This window comes from Carassius auratus, unplaced genomic scaffold, assembly GCF_003368295.1.
Source record: "Carassius auratus strain Wakin unplaced genomic scaffold, ASM336829v1 scaf_tig00017067, whole genome shotgun sequence".
In the NCBI taxonomy this organism is placed as follows: Eukaryota; Metazoa; Chordata; class Actinopteri; order Cypriniformes; family Cyprinidae; genus Carassius; species Carassius auratus.
In genome coordinates, this window is record NW_020524736.1 from 63,264 (window position 1) to 69,263 (window position 6,000).

Below are 6,000 nucleotides of genomic sequence, written 5' to 3' on the forward strand. Positions count from 1 at the left end.
AAACGTGTAACTAGGGGGTGCCTACCCACTGACTGATCATTGAAAGGGACATGGAAAGCAGCTATGGCCGCCACGTACACCTTTAAGGTGGAGTGGGATAACCCCGCAGAGAGCCTAGCTTGTAAGAACTCCAGAACTGTACCAACTGGGCAGTTAACAGGGTCAAGGAGGCGATCTCTGCACCATGAAGTAAAGAATGACCACTTCAGGGCGTACAGTTTCCTCGTAGAGGGAGCTCTGGATTGGAGTAGGGTCTCAACAACCTCAGTTGAGAGACCAGCTGCTAACAGATGTGCCCCCTCAGGGGCCACACCCACAGCTTGAAAGACTCCGGGCGAGGGTGAATTATCGTGCCCTGCGCCTGTGAGAGTAGGTCTGTCCTGATCGGTATCTCCCAAGGAGAGCCGTCGAGGAGCGAGACTAGATCTGAGAACCATACTTGGCCCGGCCAGAACGGGGCTACTAATAGAAGACGGACCCCGTCCTGGCGTACTCTCGCCAGAACTCCCGGGAGCAGAGCGATAGGGGGAAAAGCGTACAGACGAAGCCTCGGCCCGCTAGCGTTACACGGCGACGAAGAGCTCCCAGCACCGGGCCCTGATTCAAGAACCAAGGTTTCTTCCACATGTCTAAGGCACGAAGGCATCGCCGCGTGACCTTGATAAATCGAAGTGGATTTCCCCTCGGGGAAAAGCCCTTGGACTTGAGCCACCACTGTAGGGGTCTCATGTGCAGCAGGCCAAAAGGTATCACGTTGGACGCAGCTGCCATCAGCCCTAACAATCTCTGGAATTGTTTGACAGTGAGTGACTGGCCTTCTTTGACTCTCTCGACTGATGTGAGGATCGACTCGATCCGAGCAGGAGACATACGTGCCTGCATTGTGGTCGAATCCCACACTACACCTAGATAGGTGGTTCTCTGAACTGGAGAAAGTACACTCTTCTTGGCATTTAGTCTCAAACCCAGCTCCCCCATATGTGCGAGAACTACATCTCGATGTCGAACCGCCATCTGCTCTGATTGAGCTAGGATCAACCAATCGTCAATATAATTTAGAATGCGGATGCCCTGCATACGGAGGGATACCAGAGCCGCATCTACACACTTCGTGAACGTGCGGGGTGAGAGTGCAAGGCCGAAGGGAAGTACTCAATATTGATAAGCTTTGCCCCCGAAAGCGAACCTCAGAAACTTCCTGTGTTGTGGAAGGATGGATATGTGGAAGTATGCGTCTTTGAGATCTATGGTGACAAACAAGTCCTCGGATCTGATTTGAGCTACAACCTGCTTGACAGTGAGCATTTTGAACTTCAGTGACATAACTGAGCGGTTCAGGAGACGTAAGTCTAAGATCGGACGCAACCCCCCATCCTTCTTTGGAACTATGAAATACCGGCTGTAAAATCCGGATTCCCTGTCTAGAGGAGGGACCACCTCGATGGCCTCCTTCCTTAATAGGGCTTTCACTTCTTGTTCCATAACCAGAGCCTGCCGGGGGCCGACCACAGTCGGTGTAACCCCGTTGAATTTCGGTGGTGGATGACCGAACAGAATGCAATAGCCTTTTTCTATTGTACGCAGGACCCACTGAGATACATTTGGCAGTAGCTTCCACGCTGCTAAATAATCTACTAAGGGAATCAGTCTCTCGAGACTGACCTCTGGTGTAAGAGGCCCCCGAAGGGGCGGCGAGCATCCCAGCTCCGCTGCGCTCACGGGCGGAAATAGCTGGGAGTAGTACTCGCTGGAGGCCGCTGCGCCCTGAAACTCTGGCAGGGTTGGCAGGCCGACCTCCTGAGGGTACTGAGGTGAGGCGGGCACCGTATACTGAGGTGGACCGCGCTCTACCCCAGTAGGGGCTACCCTCTGGACCCTGATGTCAGGATCTTTTCGTCGAGGACTTCCGGACCTCGATAACTGTTCTTAAATCGGGCTTTTTAGCTCTGGAAGTCCCTGACTCAGAGCGTCGCTGGGGTCCTCGGTCCCGACGTGGGGGAACACGAGCGGCGACACTCTGTTTTTGCGCTTCCCGGTATGAGGAGCCGGTATGTGGCGTGGTGATCTCCCGCCCAGATGCACCACGAGAGCGACGAGGGAGGAAATTCTGGAACGCCGCCGCCTGTTTGCGTGCCTCCTGGAACCTGTCGACGACAGTGTTGACTGTGTCGCCAAACAGGCCCGAGGCTTGGAGCGGGGCGTCCAGAAGGCAGACCCTGTCTCGTTCTTTTATCTCTGACAGGGTCAGCCACAAATGCCTCTAAGGCTGTCATAGACCGCCCAATCGCACGAGCGGTCTCTTTAGTGGCACGGAGGGAGAGATCAGCGGTCTTTCTAAGCTCTTCGATATCTTCAGACTTAATCCCCTCTCCCTCATCGATATCTCTCAGCAGGTCGGCCTGATAAGCTTGAAGGACTGCCATGGTGTGAAGGCAAGCCCCAGCCTGACCTGCTGCCACATAACCTTTGCCCACAAGCGATGATGTAACTCGCAGCGGCTTAGTGGGCAATGCCGGAGCCTTTAGGGACGATGCCGAGCCGGGTGACAGATAGCCCGCGAGCGTCTGTTCAACCCGTGGCAACGTCCTATAACCCCGCTCTCCCAGCCCCATCACGTTGCCATAATATAGTGAATCGGGGCCAAAGAGGCGGGTCGAATACGGGTGTTTCCACGATCTCGATAACTCATCATGGAGATCGGGAAAAAATGGTAGACTCCGGCGTGGCGGTGGTTGCCTCGGCCGCAGAAAGCGTTCATCTAGCTTGCTTTTCTGCGGCTCAGTGTGTTTTTCTGCAGGCCACTCGATTTTTAATTTATCAACTGCGCGTGTAACCACCTCCAAAAGCTCCTCATACTGGGGCGACAGGGGTGGCGAATCCCCAGCAACAGTCTCCACGTCAACCTCCTCGGAGGAAGAGAGGCGAAGAGCTGATCCCTCGCCCTGGGGGGAAGAAACCGACGAGCGTGCTTCCGAACCCAGGGTTTGGGCGCCTGATCTGGCAGATGAGGAAGGAGATAAAGACTGGCCCGTCTCCATTCCCTCTGACAGATCCACCTGCGAACCCCACGAGTGCAGCAGCCGCTCTGCCTCGGCAGAAGCGGGGCCAGCACCGCGAGGAACGCTGGTGAAGGCTCCCTCCTCGAAGAGAGCCCTCCGGGATCGAAGCGCCCGCATTGGCAATCGCTCGCAATGCGGACAGTCGGCCCCCTCGAGAGCCGACTCAGCGTGCTTCGATCCCAGGCAAGCCATGCACAGATTGTGTGTATCCCCACTCGTGATGTAGCGAGGGCAGGGAGGAACACACAATCTGTAATGCGGCTTGGAATCGCCCTTCAAATATTTGGTCTTTTGCTTTGACTTTGGCATTATTGAGCTGTATTAGCGATCTTTTTATGGCTAAGAGACAGACAACAATAAATAGGACCAACGGGACAGACTGTTTAACATGCACACACAGAGCGCTTGCTGACAGAGCGAAGCTGAAGCCAGCTGCACGGCACGTGCTTATATAGCTTCCTGGTCGCTACGTCACCCCGCTCCGTGACGTCACGCTCGTCCATTGGACAGATTGCACACGATATTCAGAGTCGGTCTCGTCAGGGACGTTCCCCAAAGCGTTTTACGACGCAGCTTGAGTTCCCAAAAAGGAACCCCAACTTACTAAATTATATTCACTTTTATTATTAATAAGATGGAGAAGTTCAATCTGCAACATAACTTCATAGTATATTCTCTGAATTTAAATGATTAAAATGTTTACCTGTTAGCCTAAAGAATGCAGTGGAATTAAATGCATTTGCCCAAGGGCAGGTCAAGCACATTAAAATGATAGGCTGTTTATTGTGATGACATGACAAGCAAATTTCATATTCAAATAGCCCATTTTCATCTAAGATGTTTTTGGACTTTGCATCATGTTGCTTGTCTATAAGACATTCTTACCTCAAAATGAATCAAACTGTGCATGTAAAAATGGGGAAACAAAAATCACAAGGTGTGGAGACAACAATTAGATATGAAGATGATTATCAACTTAATGAACAAGACTCTCCACTTCTTCTCAGCAGAGCAAAGTTGAAATATTTCTTATACATTTAAAAAAATCTCAGATGGGAGAAACGTACACCCTCAGTTGTGAAGAAGACCCAATAACACATGCCTTTATTGAGACAGCTGTGATAAAACTTGTTTGGCTCTGCATCATCACACTCTAAAGCTGCTTACACACTTTTTTTTAGAATCATGGAAAATTCTATTCCAGAGTCTGTATCAACACTGTAAGATTAAGCACTTTATTTTTTAGCATACTGCAGCAAAGGATTAGATCACATTTTAACATGATGCCAAGCAGTACATACTTTTCATATTCAAATAGGTCATTTCCACCTGGATATTGTCATTACCATTTGCATATTGTATCACATTACTACACAGTCGCTGGTCACTTGAAGTTTTGTAGCCAAAAGAGAACTACTGCTATAATTACATTACATAAATGTCAATTATGAGATCAACAAAACTCCATCTCAATGATATACAGCATTGACCGTAATGCTATTGACCTTTCTGGGTGAGCTGAGTTAAGGGAGATGGGTGTGAGGAAGGAAGTGTATGAAAGGTTCGGTGAGAAAGGAGTTTTGTTAATACACTGTATGTTAATATACTGTGTGTGTATTGTCTTTAACTCAGTTTGATCAAAGTTCTTTGGGGAAGTCGTGGCCTAGTAGTTAGAGAGTTTGACTCCTAACTCTAGGGTTGTGGGTTTGAGTCTCGGGCCGGCAACGACTTAGGTGCACTTGAACAATGCACCGAACCTCCAACTGCTCATACTTGGCTGCATGTCATGTCACTTTCAAGTCTTAGCCTATATAAACATTTAGAAAGTATTCCAGTTTTGAGGGGATACATAAAAAAATGAGAGTAGTCAAAGCAAAGTTTTATTTTAGTTGGTTTTGGGGCATTTTAAGTTGCTGATAGTGTGGAATGGCTACAAAGATGTGAAAATTCATTAAGTGACATATTCTGAGAAAGTGAACGTTCCTTTGAAATGGCTGAATAGCTTTGTGAGAACAGTAGGTGGGGACATCACCTCTGTTACTCAAGCCAGGAAACATTTTGCACAGGTTATAACTGCAATAGTCATTTCTAACCATTACACAGATCAATATAAAATTTGGTTCCAATGAACTTTTAACATTCATGGAACCTTTCCATTCATGGAACCTTTCCAGGTCCTTTATAGTCTAAATGTTCTTTTGATAAAAAAAAATAATAATAAAAGATTTTAGTCAGTTTTACAGAGTAACATAACATCACATTGGTTTTAATTTAGAAATTCTGAATGTTGAAATGACTGACTGTTTGATGCTACTCAGTATAGTAGTTTAAAAACAAAAAAAGGACTAGAGAAGAGAAACAAAACCACAAACAGGAAGTCAGAAAACAGAACTCGAGACAGAGTTCATCACCACACCCACAGATGACAGAGCTAACAAGTAAAGCAGAAGCGTTTATGTATATGGCAAATGATTTTACACTAAGAAAAAAGAAGAATGTCATATCTTATATGTTAGTTATATCTTACTTTATATCTTACTGTACATTGTATTTAAAGTAGCCTACAGTATACATTTAATTATACAGTACATGCTTATAAATATAGAATACATTTACTTTTCATGCACATGGTGTTTTAGTTACATGCTGTTTTTACTACAGGAACACAAATGTACTGTTTTTAACCTTTAAACTTGATAATAAGCATCAGAATGACATGAGGAGGTTTACTCTGCACCAAAACACAATATACTGCCTAAAAGCAAATGCCTAAAATGTTTACAAGTTTAAATAAAACAACTCAAAATCTAAATTTTTTAGTAATTACAATTTGTATGTATTCCATTTTAAAGGTGAATATGCCTGTGCTTTACATTGACTCTTGCACCATACAGACTGTAACAGACCACCCTGGACTACAGTTCCCACACTGCATCTCACT